General features: G+C 43.9%; 1 long non-coding RNA gene across 1 annotated transcript; it reads right to left on the bottom strand.

Annotated features, from left to right (window-relative positions):
- Positions 1-370: 370 nt before the first annotated feature.
- On the bottom strand, positions 371-10,412 carry LOC129635949 (uncharacterized). The gene is made up of 2 exons (XR_008706555.1): positions 10,188-10,412; positions 371-5,552 (listed from the first exon to the last, which is right to left on the bottom strand). It is a non-coding gene; the product is annotated as an uncharacterized LOC129635949 (long non-coding RNA).
- Between the last annotated feature and the right edge of the window lie 7,167 nt (positions 10,413-17,579).

Here is a 17,579-nt window from a genome sequence, read left to right as displayed (position 1 = left end):
TCCATTTATTGGCTATAATGAAGACTGCTGCTATGAACATTTTGTGTTCAAGTTTTTATGTCCACTTCTCTTTCAATTCTTTGGGGAATATACCTAGGACTGGAATTGCTGCATCATATGGTAATGCTACATTTAATTTCTTGAGGAACTGCCAAATTCTTTTCCATAGTGACTGTTTCATTTCACATTCTCACCAGCAATGTCCAAGGGTTTAAATTTTTCCGTATCTTCACCAACACTTGATATTATTTGATTTTAGTCATCCCATAGTGTGTGAAATGGCATCTTGTGATTTTGATTTCCTGGATGACATTTTTCATGTACTTATTCATCATTTTATGTCTTCTTTGATAAAACATCTATTCACCCCTTGTTTTTTGTTGTTTCTAGATTGATTGTCTTTTTGTCCTCAAGTAATAGCAGTTCTTTACTTCTAGACACTAGGTCCTTATCATGTATATAAACGGCAAATTTTTCTCCCATTTTGTGGGTCACACTTTCACTTTATTGATACTGTCTTCTGATGCACACAAGTTATTAATCTTGATGAACTTAAATGTATTTTTTCTTTTGTTGTTTGTGATTTTGGTGTCGCATCTAACAATCTATTGTCAAATTCAAGAATATGAAAATTTACTATGTTTTATTCTAAGAGTTTTATAGTCTTAGCTTCTGTATTCATGTCTTTGACCCATTTTGAATTAATTTTTGTGGATGGTGTGAGAAGTGTCAAACTTCATTCTTTTGTATGTAGTTTATCCAGTTGTTCTAGGACCATTTGCTGACAAACTATTATTTCCATATTGAATGATCTTGACACTCTTGTTGAAAACAGATTGGTCACAGAGATATAGGTTTATTTCTGGACTCTTGATTATAGTTTATTGATCCTTATGTCTATCCTTGTCGGTACCACATGGTCTTGATTGCGGTAGATTTGTAGTAAGTTCTGAAATTGAGATGTGTGAGTCCTTCAACTTTTTAAGACGTTTTGCCTATTCTGTGTCTCTTGCAATTATGTATGAATTTAGAACCAGCTTTTCCATTTCTGCAAAGAAAGGTAGCAGGAATTTTGACATAAATTGCATGGAATCTGTAGATTGCTTTATAGAGTATCAGTTCAATTCAGTCGGTCAGTCGTGTCCAACTCTTTGTGACCCCATGAATCGCAGCGCGCCAGGCCTCCCTGTCCATCCCCAACTCCCAGAGCTTACCCAAACTCATGTCCATTGAGTTGGTGATGCCATCCAGCCATCTTATCCTCTGTCATCCCCTTCGCCTCCTGCCCCCAATCCCTCCCAGCATCAGGGTCTTTTCCAATGAGTCAGCTCTGCATAAGGTGGCCCAAGTATTGGAGTTTCAGCTTTAGCATGAGTCCTTCCAATGAACACCCAGGACTGATCTCCTTTAGGATGGACTAATTGGATCTCCTTGCAGTCCAATAGCCACCTTAATAATATGAAGTCTTCTTATGCATAAACATGGGATGTCTTTATATTGCTTAAGTCTTCTTTAATTTCTTCTGGATAAAATTTCCAATGTATTATTGAACAGAAGTAGCAAAACCAAGTATCCTTACCTTGTTCCTAATCTTTGGGGAAAAGCTTTCAGTTTTTATCATTATTCCTCACATTTCTGAGGCATAACAGCTTATCCCTCAAAGCAGAATCATAGCTGCTTTATCAAAGACAATTTTCCTAATAAATTTCTATAAATTTGTTTAGTAAAATAAAGCCTGTATCTCAACCTAAGGATCCTTTCTTGAGACTGGGAAGAGGAAGTCAGAGAAACAAAGGCAGAATTCCAGAGTTTATATCTCTGTTAGGTTACAAAGATGGGAAAAATAGAACTCTCTGAAATACACAGTCTTACTCCTAATAATGGTGGAATGGTATTTCCCACACCTTTCCCCAGCAAAAAGTAGATGAATTAGTTTGTTAAGAGTTATGAGATATATTAGGGAGATTTGTGTGTATGTGGTTCCAGGTAAGTTTTATTCTTCCAGAACTTAAATATATCTGTAATTTAATAATCCCACTTAATTCCACAAAGAATTTGAGTTAGCTTATTTTTATCACATTTAAATATTATAGTGGTAACCATAAATTTGAATATATTTAGCATATGATTTAGTATGTATTTCCAAAGCTGCATATTGTAAATCATACTCCAAGACTTGGTGTAAATCAATATCCTGTTTTTCTTAAAAATGATTCAATTATTAAAGGTTATACTCCATTTATAGTTATCATAATATATTGGCTATTCTCTGTGCAGTACAATATATCCTTGTAGCTTATTTATTTTGTACATAGTAGCCTGTACCTCTTACCTACCCACCCCTAACTTGCCTCTCACTGCTTCCCTCTCCCCTCTGGTAACCTCTTATTTGTTCTCTGTGAGTCTATTTTTGTTCTGTTATATTCATTTGCTGTATATTTTAGATTCCACATATGTGATAACATACTTTGTCTTTATCTGGTTTATTTCATTTAACATAACCCTTTAAAGTGTTTTAATTTCTTGGAATTTGGAGACATCTAAGGCTCCAGTGGAGTACTGGCCAAGGGCAGTGTCTAGGGTGCTGTGCATAATATTCCAGTTCAAGTATATTGTAGGAAATCACTGAAAAATCCATGTCTTCATACATTAAAGGTCAATATTTTGACTCTAAGTTTCTTTTTCTGTATTATGATTACACAATAATCATGCAATTTTTTTACATGATTACAAATCTTTCTCTATCATGCCTTCTTTTTGACAAGGGTTTATCTCCCTGAGTGCATGATGTAACTGTTCTTTACTCTTTCTACAATTGAAGCTACTTAGCAATGAACTGGGGTCCTTCACTGTCTCTGAAGCATTCATGCATGAGATGAACAACCCACTGTTTTGGATGTTACTGAGAAGATGCCTACAAGTAAGAGAGGTTTATAGACCATAACCACCAAAGAATTTTTAAATTAAAACTTATACTCTAAGATTTAGGGAAATTCTAGTTTTTCTGCACTGAAGCATAAATCCCATGTCATAATCACTCGGCACAATGTACGCCAATGCTTTCATGACCAGTCCACAGAGCACGATGACAGAATGTCTGTACGTGAATTTCCTGGCTAATCTAGCATGTGAAATCTAGTTACCATGAGCAGTCAGATGGAGAAAAATGATTATGATGAAGAGAAGGCCCAAGGGAAAGGATTTTTCTGCTTCAATAACTAAATGTCAAAATTAAATCACTTCCATTGGGAAAAGTATATCAAATTCAAAACGTAAAGAACCACAACAATGGGAAATAGAGACTTGCCTCTAGCATTTTTTCTCAATTTTTAAAAAACCACAATCAGAAATGTGTTACACACATGCACATACATACACACACACACACACACTCCAAATTGTTAACTTTTCACACAGTGAATCCATCCAAGTAACCTGTACCTTATTCTATTTCATTGATTTTTTACTGAGGTAAAATATACAAGGCATAAAGTTCACCATTTTTAAGCATACAGTTCTGTGATATTAAGTACATTCACACTGTTGTGGAATCATCACCACCATCTGGAGCATTTTCATCATCTCAAACTGAAACCCTGTCCCAATTAAACAATAATCCTCTTCCCCTCAACCCCAGCTCCTGGTAACTACCTTTCTACTCTCTGTGTCTATGAATTTGAGTACTCTATAGATTTCTCATACAAGTAGGTTTTGCTTTTTTGTGTGTGAAAGGCTTATTTCACAAACGTCCTCAAGGTTCATCCATGTTGTACCCATGCCAGAATTTCCATCCTTTCAAAGCCGAATAATATTCCATTGTATGTATAAACACATTTTGTTTATCCATTCATCGATGAACACTTGGATTGCTTCCATCTCTGGGCTGTTGTGAATAACACTGCAGTGAACATGAGTGTACAAATACCTTTTTTAAAAATGCCAATTGCAACACATTAAGTTGATTTTCTTGACTTTGAAAAATCTGGTGTTCTGGTTCACTGAGATCAAATGTATCCTTTCCTTTGCCATGTGAAGCTAACCAGGGCAGTCTCAGACTCATTTCCCTTCCTTGAACTGGGAAGAACATTCAGTTCAGTTCAGTTCAGTTCAGTTGCTCAGTTGTGTCCGAGCCTTTGCAACCCCATGGACTGCAGTATGCCAGGCTTCCCTGTCCATCACCAACTCCTGGAGCTTACTCAAACTCATGTCCATTGAGTCAGTGATACCACCCAACCATCTCATCCTCTGTTGTCCCCTTCTCCTCCTGCCTTCAATTTTTTCCAGCATCAGGGTCTTTTCAAATGAGTCAGCTCTTCGCATCAGGTGGCCAAAGTATTGGAGTTTCAGCTTCAACATCAGTCCTTCCAATGATCACCCAGGACTGATCTCCTTTAGGATGGACTGGTTGGATCTCCTTGCAGTCCAAGAGACTCTCAAGAGTCTTCTCCAACACCACAGTTCAAAAACATCAATTCTTCAGCGCTCAGCTTTCTTCACAGTCCAACTCTCACATCCATACATGACCACAGGAAAAACCATAGCCTTGACTAAACGAACCTTTGTCAACAAAGTGATGTCTCTGCTTTTTAATATGCTGTCTAGGTTGGTTATAACTTTCCTTCTAAGGAGTAAGTGTCTTAATTTCATGGCTGCAATCACCATCTGCAGTGATTTTGGAGCCTAGAAAAATAAAGTCAGCCACTGTTTCCACTGTTTCCCCATATATTTCCCATGAAGTGATGGGACCGGATGCCATGATATTAGTTCTCTGAATGTTGAGCTTTAAGCCAACTTTTTCACTCTCCTTTTTCAGCTTCAGCATCAGTCCTTTTAATGAATATTCAGGACTGATTTCCTTTAGGATGGCCTAGTTGAATCTCCTTGCTGTCCAAGGGACTCTCAAGAGTCTTCTCTGACACCACAGTTCAAAAGCATCAATTCTTTGGCACTCAGCTTTCTGAAGAATAGATTTTTTTTTCCTTTTAACAATGGAAAGCATCCATGAGTGACATGTGACACCTTGTGCAGAGAATCTCTCAAAAGGCCACCACTCAGACAGACACTAAGCAGCCTGCTGTCTTTCTGGAAGTGGGACTGCTTATGGCCAGCCAGGCTTGTAGTGTAGTCAGGGTTAAGGTCTATCTGAACAGCTACAATACCCAACACCTACTGCTAAATCCAATACAAGCCCAACTGCACTTGCTCAGGGAACTGAGTCCACAGACTGTGTTAAAAGATATTATGGGCTTGCAGGGTGAACATACTGTTCATTGTTTCAGTCTTTCTGAGAGAAACTACTTCCTGAGGCATCAGTGGTCTACTGTTACATGATAAATCTTCTCAAAAATGAGTACTTTCACACAGCAGTTGGTCCTTGGGCTGGTGACTGGGATGACTTAGCTTGACATTCCTGCTCTCGCTTCGAGTCATACACGTGGCTGTAATCATCTGCCAGTTCCACTTGGCCTTCCTCATGTGTACTGGCTGTTGGCTGGTCTCAACTGACATAGAGGTTGTTAGCTCAGGCTTCTTTACCTGGAGGACTGTGGGCTCTGAAAGTGGGGTGGGGGGAGGGAGACAAAGAGGAAAGGGAGGGAGTCAGACATAACGTTCATGTGCAGGAGGGAGTCTTCATTTCAGGGATTTTGGAAACTTGAGACTTAAGAGATTTAGAAGTCCTTTCTCCATGTTCTTTTTTTTTTTTTAATTTATTTATTTGTGGTGTCAGGTCTTAGTTGCTATATGTGGGCTCTTAACTGTGAACTCAATGGTTGCAGCTTGCAGGCTTAGCTGCCCTATAGCATGTGGAATCCTAGTTCCCTGACCAGGGATCGAACCCATGTCTGCTGCATTGGAAAGCAGATTCTTAACCACCAGACCACCACAGAAGTCCTTTTTCCATATTATATTGGCCAAAGTGAGTCACAAGCCAGCCCAGTTCCAAGAGTGGGGAAATGAATTTCTTGGGAGACAGGAGTGGCCAAGCTCCATGGCAAAAGGATGTGCATACAGAGATAAGAAGGATTACTGTAATTATCTTTGTCAACAACTTGTCACTCTACTCTTATGGCTAAAAATGAAGGTATTGTCACTGGCAAAGTCCATGAACAATTCTTGAGGAATAAAAATAGAATATGGGCAATAAAATAAAGTCTAACCTTCTTTCCCTTTTCCTTTGTGCTTAATCTAATTTCACTTGCTCACAGGGAATCATGGGCCTCACACCCAGTACTTCAGACCAAAGTTTATAGTACAAAATGGCTGCACCAACACCTCAACTTGGTAGAGTGTGTGCAGAAGTGCTGTTCCTGGCACTTCAATTCAAGATGTGCAGAGATGCTGTGCATGACACTTGGATCTGGAGCACGAGCAACACAGCTGTGCCCAACCCGCAAAACCCCACTCTTCTCTTCACTTAAAAGAATCCTAAAAAGCAGCCTTGCCTATAGCCTTTTGGAGAGCATATACTCTAAAGCAGGGGTGCCTATCCCCCAGGGCCATGGACAGGTACTGGTCCATGGCCTGTTAGGAACTGAGCTACACAGCAGGAGGTACATGGCAGGTGAGCAAGCAACGCTTCATCTGTTATTAACAGTTGCTCCCCATCGCTTGCATTACTGCCTGAGCTCTGCCTCTTGCTCAACAAACTCAATAAATGTAATGTGCTCAAATCATCCCACAACCATCCCTCCTACCCAATACAGTCCATGGAAAAATTGTCTTCCATGAAGCCAGTCCCTGGTGCCAAAAAGGTTGGGGACTTCTGCTTTAGAGCACGAGCTCCCACCTTTCCATTCTTTGATCAAAGAATAAAGCTTTCTTTTGCTTCTGAATCAAGCTTGTCTCATTTTATTGGCTCAAACAACCCAGGGCAGGAAGACTCTTACTGAGGACTGATGCAAAGCGGTTAATAATGAACTCTGGTGACCCACATAGAACAGGTCATGGCCTTTTTGCCTGCACCTGTCGCCTAGGCTACAGGCTTGGCCCAGGTGGCTTTGGGAGGCTCCTGCAAGGATGACTGAGTCTAATCTGAGTACACTCTGACAGGTAGAATGGTGGTGTCCTCTGACTGAATTCAGAGAAACTCTGCCCAGCAACCTCATACCCACGTGTGGTGTGCCCCCAGCGTAACCCCATAGTCATCTGGACTGTGCCCCTCTGAGGGGGTCACACTGTGGCATCATTGGGGATCGGAGACTGAAACTCATGTGTGTCTGTCTGCTGCCTCTGGTTGGCCCCCACAGTGCTGGACGCCTGGGGACAGTGGGGGCTTGTGGATGAGACGGAACCCCAGCAGTCCTGCCTGTGGTCTCGCCCGTAGTGCTGTCCTCTTGACCTCTGTACATGGTGTAGAGGCTGCACCAGCTTTTTGTTGTCCTTGCCAACCTCCGGGGTCAACAGTAGCATTCTCCATCATTACTTCCAGTTTAGTGAAAGAGCAAGGGCAGCCCTGTGAGTCAAGAGGTGAAACCAGGAAAAAGCCCAGGTAATGAGCATGCATGACAGAAGAGAATGAGGACACTCAATCCAAGTTCAGGAAAAAGCATCAAGGACACCTGAGTGTGAAAGGGTTCCAAGGTAGGCATGCGACCAGTGACCTGACCTTGTCCGGTCAGCATGAGTTTCTCTGAAGTGGGCTGGAGAGACCTGTGAGCGGCTCTCAAGAGGAAAACAATAAAAAGGCCTGTAGGAAAGACCACCTACTGGCTATTTTCCTCCAGTGTCAACCGGTGAGCATGGCAATCTGGACTAACTGTCTGGAGACGTTTTAACCATGGTGAGTAACCTCAGCCCCCAATAAGGGATAGAAAGCCAAGGAAACCAGGACCTAATCAGTGTGCCATAAGTACACATAAGTAAACAGAAAGAGAGCATGTCCTCATGATCCCCCCAAAGGGGTAGAAATGGCAGATCTCAACTACTACCCTTGACAGCAAATGATCCAAAGAGATGAAGAATGACAGAGCCAGGAGGCACTGTCCAGCACTCCAGGCTGGCACTCCAAATGACCCCTTAAGGAGCCCTGGCTGACATTTGATATGGAGCAAAAACACTGTCGAATTCTTAGTTGACACCAATGTCATTTTTTTGGCTCTGAACACCAGATCAGGCGAACAGTCATAAGAACTGTAAAATTACGGGGTTTTCAGGGAAGTCCTAAGAAAGGGAATTATAGAGCCACTACGTACATCATGAGAAACGCTGGGCTGGAAGAAGCACAAGCTGGAATCAAGATTGCCTGGAGAAATATCAATAACCTCAGATATGCAGATGACACCACCCTTATGGCAGAAAGTGAAGAGGAACTCAAAAGTCTCTTGATGAAAGTGCAAGAGGAGAGTGAAAAAGTTGGCTTAAAGCTCAACATTCAGAAAACTAAGATCATGGCATCTGGTCCCATCATTTCATGGGAAATAGATGGGGAAACAGTGGAAAGAGTGTCAGACTTTATTTTTGGGGGCTCCAAAATCACTGCAGATGGTGACTGCAGCCATGAAATTAAAAGACGCTTACTCCTTGGAAGGAAAGTTATGACCAACCTAGATAGCATATTCAAAAGCAGAGACATTACTTTGCCAACAAAGGTCTGTCTAGTCAAGGCTATGGTTTTTCCAGTGGTCATGTATGGATGTGAAAGTTGGACTGTGAAGAAAGCTGAACGCTGAAGAATTGATGCTTTTGAACTGTGGTGTTGGAGAAGACTCTTGAGAGTTCCTTGGACTGCAAGGAGATCCAACCAGTCCATTCTAAAGGAGATCAGTCCTGGGATTTCTTTGGAAGGAATGATGCTAAAGCTGAAGCTCCAATACTTTGGCCACCTCATGCAAAGAGTTGACTCACTCTGATGCTGGGAGGGATTGGGGGCAGGAGGAGAAGGGGACGACAGAGGATGAGATGGCTGGATGGTATCACCGACTCGATGGACGTGAGTTTGAGTGAACTCCGGGAATTGGTGATGGACAGGGAGGCCTGGTGTGCTGTGATTCATGGGGCTGCAAAGAGTCGGACATGACTGAGCGACTGAACTGAACTGAACTGACCACTAGGATGGGAACTGGATGAACACATGTGCATCCATTCCTTCCTGTGCGTCCCTGAACGCCATCTACCCCTACTAGGAAGATACCTTACATAAATTGGGGGGTTACCCTCCACCTAATGGGAGACAAACTGGAGACTGTTGTCTCTTTAGATAAGGGGCTGGAGATGATAATGTTAATGACTGATGACAAACTTCCCCAAACAGAGCAAGTCCATCTCCCTGGAGTGAATCCTGAGATCTGGGCCCTGGCACAGGTAGGATCAGTTAAAGGAGCTGGTCTTGCAATAGTTCATCTAAAACCTGGACATACACAGCCCAACAGAAAACAGTACTCTCTCTGCCAGGAGAGATGCCTGGCAGAAATGCCCTGTTGAGCATTTCCCCTGTGATACAGACCCTAAATGACCAGAGCCTTATTTATTAGACCAGGCCAATCAGCTTGTAACACCCCATTCTTCCCATAAGGAAACCCAATGGGGAATACTGGATAGTTCTGGACATCAGGGCAGTCAGTGAAGCCACAGAGTATACACCTACGTGATCCCTAATCCCTACACATTGCTGGACACTCTGTCACCCAGCAGGACCTAATATTCTGCTCCAAACTCCAGAGACATGACCTGGGGTAACAGACCCCTGGACCACTCTTGTGACCCTCTGATCCAAAGCTTCTCTTCTGAGAAACGACCTAAGTGTGGCCAGGGAGACAGGCCCCACAGCAAGCATTGGATCAGGGTCAAAGGCCTAGAGACCTGCATTTTCAGGAAAAATGTGACATGTGAGCATTATTCTCTTGTCCATATACGGGTCAGGGACCTTAAACTGTCTGGGTTCCTTTGTCCCCCAAAAGTTACACAAATGGGGGTCGTCCAGGGATGAGTATGCTCAAGGCCGAGGCCTGTGGGCAACCAAACAGACCTGAAGAGAAGTTCCCCTCTTCCACCCAATGTTACCGGACACTCTTTCTCGGCAGGAAGCACTCACCGAAAAGGACTCAGGCCCTGAGCGCCCTCTCCCATCCACACAGTGAGGAGGAGACACAGGGCAGAGAAGGGGTTTGTCACCAGCAAAGCCCATTTATAATTCCCAGAGAATAAAAATAGAACCTAGGTGATAAAAAAAAAAAAAAGGATAGTCTGACCTTGTTTTCTCTGCGCTGAGTCTAGTTCACTCGTTCCCAGGGCACCCGGCGCAAAGGCCTCCCTGCAGCTCTTCCAACAGGATACCTGGTGCAAAATGGTGGCGACGACGGCAAAAGCTCCGCCCCCAACACTCTGTTCAAGATGGCAGGGGCAAGCCGTGTGCAGAGACGTTGCAACCAGCGCCTTGATCTGGTGCAGAAGCAGCAACTGCGCCTGCGCCTGCGCTCTGTCCCCAGGATCCCGCGGGAACTCAGCCCCCTCTCGGCCATGGGATCCTTATAAGCAGCCCCGCCCCAGACCTTACTTGTGGAAACTCCTATTGGCGTGAGCTGCTGGATGCAGGAGGACCCTTGCTGGGAAAGGCGTCATGAAGGCAGGTAGCGGTTGGACCCCACATCCCCGCTCTGACAGTATGCCCTGAAGATCTGCCTGCATCCATTCTGCAGCAGCTCTTGTGATAGAAACAACCGGAGCGTCTGCTAATAGGAAGCTGCTACACCCACGTTAGGACGCTGAGCATCCGTAGGAGGAATTGGGAACTTCTTGCTTTTTGTTGCAAGATCTCTAGGCTGTAGTGCTGACTGACAGAAGTCAAAGTCTTAAGAACATACACGGTGTCACCAAAATCTTAGTGCCACTGCCCGATTTCCCCCCCCCGAGGACTGCGGAGTCTGCAGTTACAGACTCCGAGGGACTTCACTCCGGGGAGCCTGTGTAATAGATTTCCTTCTCCCTTTAGCAAGCCTCCTCTGACTCAAAGCTGAGGACAAAAATACTATCAGTATGACGAAAGAATTTCACTGGTGTGCTTTTGAAGGCACATTTTTTTTTTTTAATCTGCAAAAACAAAACCCAAGGTCAAGGTTGTTTTGAACTCAGTCGGGTGACCACTGGCTCTCTGACCAGGAGAAGGCGTCTGATGAATTCTTGGAGGATTCTTGAACATACTTGTTTCTGGGTCCAGAGAAAAAAAAGATGCAAAGTTGTCAGAATAGAAGAGGCTCCGAGTGGACACACGAGTGCAGGTGGCCAAGATGACTCAGTTTTCTGGGCTGGAAGCTTGTCCCGCACAGGGAGAAAGATGTCCTTGACTCTGAAAACCTGGGTCGTAAAACTACCTCCATTTATAAGTTTAAAATTTTTACTTCTGTTTCTATCTTGTTCCAAAAATGATTTAAGGTGGCTTAAATTAAAAGACGCTTACTCCTTGGAAGGAAAGTTATGACCAACCTAGATAGCATATTCAAAAGCAGAGACATTACTTTGCCAACAAAGGTTCGTCTAGTCAAGGCTATGGTTTTTCCTGTGGTCATGTATGGATGTGAGAGTTGGACTGTGAAGAAGGTTGAGCGCCGAAGAATTGATGCTTTTGAACTGTGGTGTTGGAGAAGACTCTTGAGAGTCCCTTGGACTGCAAGGAGATCCAACCAGTCCATTCTGAAGGAGATCAGCCCTGGGATTTCTTTGGAGGGAATGATGCTGAAGCTGAAACTCCAGCACTTTGGCCACCTCATGCGAAGAGTTGACTCATTAGAAAAGACTCTGATGCTGGGAGGGATTGGGGGCAGGAGGAGAAGGGGACGACAGAGGATTAGATGGCTGGATGGCATCACTGACTCGATGGACGTGAGTCTGGGTGAACTCCGGGAGTTGGTGATGGACAGGGAGGCCTGGCATGCTGTGATTCATGGGGTCGCAAAGAGTCGGACACAACTGAGCGACTGAACTGAACTGAACTGATAGAGACACAAGGGCTTCCTAGGTGGTGTTAGTGTTAAAGAGCCTGCCTGCCAATGCAGGAGACATAAGAGAAAGGCTTTGATCCCTGGGTGGGGAATATCCCCTGGAGGAGGACATGGCAACCCACTCCAGTATTCTTGCCTGGAAAATCCCATGGACAGAGTAGCCTAGCGGGCCCAGTCCACAGAGTCAACAAAGAATCTGACACGACTGAAGCGACTGAGCATGTATGCATGCATAAATTCACCTGCACAAAGGTAAACAAAGACACCCTCTGGACTGGAGTCCATTTTACACACCAAATCAGTGCTTTGTCCACCACCCTACTCTGCCCTAGACATCCTGTCTGTGGATGCTCAAGGCACAGGAGATTTGGTTCCAGGAGATGGGGCAGTGAGAGAACAGAAGTGACCAAGTTCAGAAGATTCTCCTGTGAATCTTCCTATGAAACAGAAACAGATTCAGACATGGTGAACGGACTGGTGGTTGCCAAGGGGGTGAAGGAGGGATGGAGTGGGAAGTTGGGGCTAGCAGATGTAAGCTTTTATATATAGGATGGATAACAAGGCCCTACTGTGTATCACAGAAGACTATTCAGTATCCTATAATAAACTCTATGGAGAAGGCAATGGCACCCCACTCCAGTACTCTTGCCTGGAAAATCCCATGGACGGAGGAGCCTGGTAGGCTGCAGACCATGGGGTCTCGAAGAGTCGGACACGACTGAGCGACTTCACTTTCACTTTTCCCTTTCATGCATTGGAGAAGGAAATGGCAACCCACTCCAGTGTTCTTGCTTGGAGAATCCCAGAGACGGGGAAGCCTGGTGGGCCGCCATCTATGGGGTCCCACAGAGTCGGACACGACTGAATCGACTTCGCAGCAGCAGCAGCAATAAACTCTAATGGAAAAGAATATTTTAAAAAGAATTCTCATACAGCAGAAATTAACAATATTGTAAGTCAACTAGGCATCCATGCTAGGTTGCTTCAGTTGTGTCCTGCTCTTTGCCACCCCATGGACTGTAGTCTGGCAGGTTCCTCTGTCCATGGGATTCTCCAGGCAAGAATACTGGAGTGGGTTGTCATTTCCTCCTCCAGGGGATCTTCCCGACCCAGGGATGGAAACCACGTCTCTTACATCTGGATTGGCAGGTGGGTTCTTTATCACTAGTGCCACCTGGGAAGTCAAGTCAACTATATACTTCAATTAAAAAAAAACCTGATAAAAGTATTTAAAAAAATCCTCCTGTATTAGAAGAGACTGAAGAATGAGCCCAGGAGTGGAGGAGCGTAACAACATTGCAGAACCCCATGTGGGGGCAGAACCTCAGGGGAACAGCCTGCTCAGTCCTCTAGAGGGGTTCTGCATGGGTCTGAGTGTTGCAGCCTCAGCAAGCTTGTCGTGGGCTGGCTCCTCATAGAAGTGTTGACCTCATCAATGCTTTAAGGACCATAAGAGCTTAAATGAGAGAACAGAAGGTCCTCCCTGAAACCTCAGCTGTAGGTTGAGGCCCACTAGTAGGTCAGGAAATCAACTTAGTGAGTCTTTGACCAGTGATTTTTCATTAAGTGGAATAGAAAATTTTAAAAATTTAAAAGTGCTGTTTCAGGATTGCTTTTTCAGTAACAGATCAGTATGTTTCGTATGTCTGTACAGGGTAGTGATGCAAATATATTTCATATTCTGGGTCATGGTCAAAAAGCTTGAGAAGCACTAAATAAGGCTACACTACTGTGAGGGAATAAGGCTGCCTTTTATATCAGCTTCTTCTGATTCTGAAATAATGCCTTTTCAAATAAACTACACTGCCTACTCCACCTTTTAAAAATTCAGAAAACTTATTGGAAGTCATATGAAACTCATGATAAGGCTGCCTACCCAGCCCCCACAACCTCCCCCCCCCCCAAAAAAAAAGCAGGCCTGAAAATGTTTTGTAATATTGGCTAATTCACATGAAAAGTCAAGTAACAAGAGCATGTGGGTAAAACAGTCTGTAAACTATTTGGCAAAATAAAAACTTAAGGTGGTCAAACAAAGACTGTTGCGGGGTTTTTCCCTCAGATGTCTCAGATCCAAAAAGTCACCCCACTGCCACAACGGGCCAATTAAGACTGGTCTAATCAGCTGCTGGTAGTCTCTTTCTGGAAGTTTCCATGGATGAAAGAGTCACGGTTTGTCTTCTCCTGCTGTCCTCTGCCCTGGTCCTCCTCCGCTACCCCATTCCCTTCTCATAGAAGCCCATATCAGAGCTCCTTCCATTTTCTCTGAGCATCTATCTGAACATAGCCTTATCAATTTGTCAGGTTTCTCTCTTGTAGGAGAAAAAAGCTAAGGGTCAAATTCATGGCGCATCAGCATGCATTTATGTATTCATCTCAGGCCTCATCTCATATCCTTATCCGTTTTTATTTTTTAACCTCCTGCTTCAATGTTATGCCTTCCTGCTACAGCCTTTCTGTCTCCTCTCCGTGTGTGTGTGTGTATGTGTGCATGCTAAGTTGCTTCAGCCGTGTTCAACTCTTTGCAACCCCATGGACCATAGCCCACCAGGCTCCTCATGGGATTCTCCAGGCAAGAATACTGGAGTGGGTTGTCACGCCCTCCTCCAGGGGATCTTCCTGACCCAGGGATCAAACCTGTGTCTCCTGCATTGCAGGCAGATTCTTTACAGTTGAGCCACCGGGGAAGCCCAGGAGAGTTTATAAAGTGAGTGTTTTCTACTCTAATTCTTTCTTTTCTTTGTAGGAACTTTGTGATCTCAATCATTCATGACCCCATCTCAATATTCCTGTAAAATTCTACTGATGTTTTGTTCCATTATGTTCTTTTGATACCTTGTGTTCATCTCTGTTGATATAATTATCATTTGTGTTAAAATGGTCTATTTTCCTATATCTTCTTGACTAGCTTTGGATCTTCCTTAGGAATTATATCTTTTTCATCTTTGCATCAACTCTGTATTTAACAAAAGGCCATGCACATAGTGCATGAGTAATAATAAATGTTTGTTGACTGATTTAATGTAAACATTTAACTCAGCGTCAGTTAACCTATAACATAGGCCAAATACTGACATGTCCAACTTTGTGACCATAGTAGACATCATTAATTGATCACTGATCACAGTGTTCTTTCCCACTAAGCTGGGATATAATCCCTAAATCCTTCTCAACACAACTCTCTAGCCAGCAACTATGAATAGATCATTGCTGTTACACCACGGGAAATCTGTCAACCTGGTTTTAACCTAATGTTACCTTTGCTGTAAGCTGCATTAGCTGGTGCAAGACAAGTTCTGGGTCAGAGTCAACATTCATCGAGTGCCCCAGAATGACCCACAGATGGTTTACAGAATCCCACGGGCAGAGTAGCCTACACTCCATGGGGTTGCACAGAGTCAGACATGACTGAGTGACAAACACACACACACACACACACACACACACAGTAGAGGTTGTTATGGATGAACAGTCAAGTTCTTCACGCTGTGATTTTACATTCTGTCTACTTCTTGAGAAGATAGATCCGGTTCTTTCCTCCACTTACCTTCCTCGGGGGAAATGGGCCTTTTTTCCTCCCCATGCTCCCCTTTGGAGTCTCCAGGGAGCTCTGTGCCGACAGCATGATGAGCTGCTCATGAAGGAAAAGCTATTCCCAACAGGATTGCATAATAGACACTTCACAATAGAGGAAGTGATAATAATGCTTACAAAAATGGGAAAAAAGCCAAGAACTAAAGATTTTCAGCAATACAGGTAGAATTATATCTTAAGAAGTTTGACTCTATGTAATTTAAAACTACTGATTTCAATATTTGGGGTCTTCTGTATTTGTTCTGTCTACTCATTTCCTTCTAAAGGAAAAAAGAGCAATTTCTTCTGAGGAAAAAAATGGAAAAGGTGACAATCCATACCCTTCGCCCCTGCAAATTACTTAAACTGGAAAAGGTTCATTTAGAAATTAAGAAAGATCCTATAGCTCAAAGATTTCGTATGACTAATATACATCCTTTTTTTTTTTCACATAGAAAGCTTTTGGACAATTACAGCCTTGAGATGTGACAAAGATGCTGCAGCTGAACTTAAAAATATGAACCTGGACAGGGCTTGTTGGCCTTTCTGTGAACTTCAGTTTTATTCTTAGGTCAGCTCCTTCCACGGAGGAATTGGAGCGTGGTTGTTCCCCACAGCACTAAATCTTTAAGTCAGTGGTGCTTTCTGCCATCCTGTCAGGGAACGACAAGGTGAGTGCCAGGTTTTGATGACTAGGATTCATGACCAAAGTCCCAGCTCTATCTTGGGCCTCCTGTGTCACCTTTACTTACCCTCTTCAGGTTTATTTATTTATTTATTCTCCTGCCTTTAAATAGTCTGACAAAAAAAAAAAAAAAATACGAGCCAACCACATTCCAAGCCAGGGAGCTAATGTTGGGGAAAGTCCAACCCCAAACAAGACTCTGTGTGTGTGTGTGTGTGTGTGTGTGTGTGTATACGTGTGCATGCTAGTCACTCAGTCATGTCCAATTCTTTGCGATTCCATGACTGTAGCCCACCAGGCTCCTCTGCTTGGGATTCTCCAGGCAAGAATACTGGAGTGGGTTGCCATTTCTGAAACAGTGTTCACTGAATTCTGAAAGTAGCCAGCATCAATAGGAGCATAATAGGCATCCCAGAGGATTGTGGGCTATGAGGTTCAGGGGTTGTTGTGGTTTACCTTGATTCATGGACCTAACATTGCCGGTTCTTATGCAATATTATTCTTTACAGCATCGGACTTTACTTTTACCATCCACTGCCGAGTGTTGGGAGAAGGCAATGGCACCCCATTCCAGTACTCTTGCCTGGAAAATCCCATGGACGTCGGAGCCTGGTGGGCTGCAGTCCATGGGGTCGCTAAGAGTCGGACACGGCTGAGCGATTTCACTTTCACTTTTCACTTTCATGCATTGGAGAAGGAAATGGCAACTCCTTCCAGTGTTCTTGCCTGGAGAATCCCAGGGATGGGGTAGCCTGGTGAGCTGCCATCTGTGGGGTCGCACAGAGTCGGACACGACTGAAGCGACTTAGCAGCAGCAACAGTAGCCGAGTGTTGAGAAAGAAGTTCCCGCTTTGGCCCAGCTGCTTCATTCTCACTGGAGCTATTAGTAATCACTCTCCGCTCTTCCCCAGTAGCATACTGGACACCTTCTGACCTGAGGGGCTCATCTTCCGGCGTCATATCTTCTTGCCTTTTCATAGTGTCCATGGGGTGCTCCAGGAAAGAATACTGGAGTGGTTTGCCATTTCCCTCCTCCAGTGGACCACATTTTGTCAGAACTCTTCACTGTGACGCATTCATCTTGGGTGGCCCTGCAAGACATGGCTCATAGCTTCATTGAGTTGTGCAAGCGCCTTCACCATGACAAGGCTGTGATCCACGAAGGGGTTGGTTTAGGGGACTGGGTGCTAATCTGGGATTCGAGAAACTTGTGCTATGACTGAAAGATAATACACGTCTCACCCTCTACTAGTTAAAATGCTTTTAAGCAGTACAGATAGAGAGCGATCTGCAGAATGAGGGCATGCAGCCATCTGTCACCGCTCCTGATCCCCTGAACACACCTTCCTGTAAGCTTCCCTGAGGCTCTACAGTCCTGCGGCCTGCAAAGG

The sequence above is a fragment of the Bubalus kerabau genome, chromosome 21 (genome assembly GCF_029407905.1).
Source record: "Bubalus kerabau isolate K-KA32 ecotype Philippines breed swamp buffalo chromosome 21, PCC_UOA_SB_1v2, whole genome shotgun sequence".
In the NCBI taxonomy this organism is placed as follows: domain Eukaryota; kingdom Metazoa; phylum Chordata; class Mammalia; order Artiodactyla; family Bovidae; genus Bubalus; species Bubalus kerabau.
This window is presented reverse-complemented; position numbering and strand designations above follow the sequence as displayed.